The sequence below is a fragment of the Quercus suber genome, unplaced genomic scaffold, assembly GCF_002906115.3.
Source record: "Quercus suber isolate HL8 unplaced genomic scaffold, Cork oak 2.0 scaffold_1005, whole genome shotgun sequence".
Taxonomy (NCBI): Eukaryota; Viridiplantae; Streptophyta; class Magnoliopsida; order Fagales; family Fagaceae; genus Quercus; species Quercus suber.
This window is the reverse complement of record NW_027070420.1, coordinates 48,934-51,424: the sequence shown is the minus strand read 5'-3', so window position 1 is coordinate 51,424 and position 2,491 is coordinate 48,934.

Sequence of the window (2,491 nt, the reverse complement as noted above, 5' to 3'; positions counted from 1 at the left end):
TGATTGTACTTGATTAATGTTTTTCACAAGCTCAATCTTTGTTGATCAAACACAAAAAGATTTTTGAGTGTTTTAGTTTGTTTTTGGAAAAGAAAAGGGTGTTGCAATCTCTCAGGATATCAGTCCTTTGCCTCCTCTATCAACCATAAACAAATTTACTCTCACAAGGATACAAAGACATCTACCAGGTGAAGAAGTGGAGGATGTTCAAGAAGAAAGGGATCCAATGGAGACTGAAACAGAAGCTGCAGACCAATCAGTCACATCCAAGAGCAGAAGAAAAAGGAGTAGATCCTCAACTTCATCAGCTGTACCTCCGAATGCATTTCAGATCATTCTGGAGAGGCTTGATACACTCAGAGAGGTTCAAACTCAACATACTGAAAGGATGATAATAATGCAGGATCAGATTGATGTACTTTCAGCTAAGATTGACAGCATCTCCACCAACCAGGAGCAATGACCCTTTGGCCATTCCGGTCAAAAATGGAGAGAATTTTTGGGGCAGTTCTTAAGGGGGAATGCTTGTTTTGAGGGGGAGATTTCTTTATCACTTAATGTTTTGCTTGTAGCTTTGATATTTTGTTGGTTATCTGCTGTTAGTATAGGTCTGTTACTCAGTGGTTTCTGTTTTTGGTTTAGCCTAAACTCTTATCTCTTGGATAGTTTTATTTCAGTAGTTACACAGTATATAATATGATGTTTATTCAGCATATGTACTATTATGCTTGGATTTGTACCTGTTACCTCTGTAAGTCTTTAATGCTTATATTGTTTGTACCCATGTTGCTTATGTAAACTTTAAGGGTTTGGTTGTATGCACACTTGTAGGTCTTTGTGATTTGTGTCATGCTTTATGCAACCTTTATACTTTGTTAAATCAGTACTTCTAACCTAATGCTCTACATTCTTTTTTAAGTACTGTCACTCTTGTAGGGTTGAATATGATTTTCGTCCCTATGGTATCACAATAGTTCGTTTTTCGTCCCTAAACTTTCACAAAAGTTCGTTTTTCGTCCCTAAACTTTCAAAAGTTCTTTTTTCGTCCCTAAACTTTTCCAAATGTATTGATTTTCGTCTCTCTCACATCAGCACACTGTCAAAGCCACGTCAGCACTCCGTCAAACGGAGGGACGAAAATCAATACGTTTGGAAAAGTTTAAGGACGAAAATAGAACTTTTGAAAGTTTAGGGACGAAAAACGAACTTTGTGATAGTTCAGGGACTAAAAACGAACTTTTGTGATAGTTTAGGGACGAAAATAATATTTTACCCTTAAGAAAATTACACATAATGAGTATATTTTTTAGAATTATTTGAAATTCACATATTTACGTGTAATTAAACATAAAATTAATGTGATATTTCCTACCAAGACTAAAATAATAGTGTAATTTTAAGCAATCAAAACTAAGTTCTTAAAGTGACTAATTGATTAAGACAAATTGCATCATTACGAAATTATTATTTTATTTGTTCAAACAGTTACCTTAAAATATTGAATTTTTATGATGTTAGAAGAGCATGTATGGTTTAGCAATGTTTTTATGGCAAAAATGGACAAATAATACAATTTGGTGAAATATTTAGCAATCTATCACTGCTTGTGAACTATTTAGCAATCTACCACTATTTTGTAACTTGAGTTCATAAAACTCGAGTTTTACATGTAACTTGAGTTTTAAAAAATCAAGTTCTTTAAAAATGTGCTCCGTTGTAAACAAGAATTCTGCACCAGGCAATTGATATCTAGTGCGTACTTGTTGAAGATTTTCATTATTAAAAGTTTATAAATGATTCTAAAGCATATATATTAAAATTTTGAAACAAATCAACAAAATAGGACGGAACGAAGGAGTAACCCAAAAAAAGCCTTTCTTGAACAATTATTAAATAGTGACCAGTAATGAAATTGCAAAAACAAAAAAGCTAATATCAAGCATAGGCTGGAAATAAAGAAAAGAAAAAAAATGAAAAAAAGAAGAAGAAGAAAGGAAGAAACTTAGTATGCAATAGACAGAGAACAAAGACTATGAAGAGTAAGATAGCTAATATACCTAGCCTCTATTGGGCTTTCAATGGTCATCAATGGGCGATTTGAAGAGATTGAGCTAGATGGATCCATTATTGTGGTTGAAATATTGAAAGTTTCAAGGATGCAAGAGAGTTGTAAAATATAAAGGGTTTTCTTCTTGAACTGTTTTGCTCAAGAGTGTTTTTTAGATTCAGATGGGAAGAATGGCGGGAGAAATTTGTGGCTTGATGAATTTTTCAAGTTTGAGATTTGTTCCACCCAAAAAAAAAAAAAAGTTAGATAAGTTTGTTTCTAACATTAAGGCTTACGGCAATCCTAGGCTTAATCTTTTTTTTTTTTTTCTTTTTTGTGTTTTTAAAAGAGTAAGTTAGTGGATTGATGATGTGGCGGTATCTTAAGCCATTAATTTTAAATGAGAGGTGAGGATTTAAAGAAATTTATTTGGTAGAATACCCT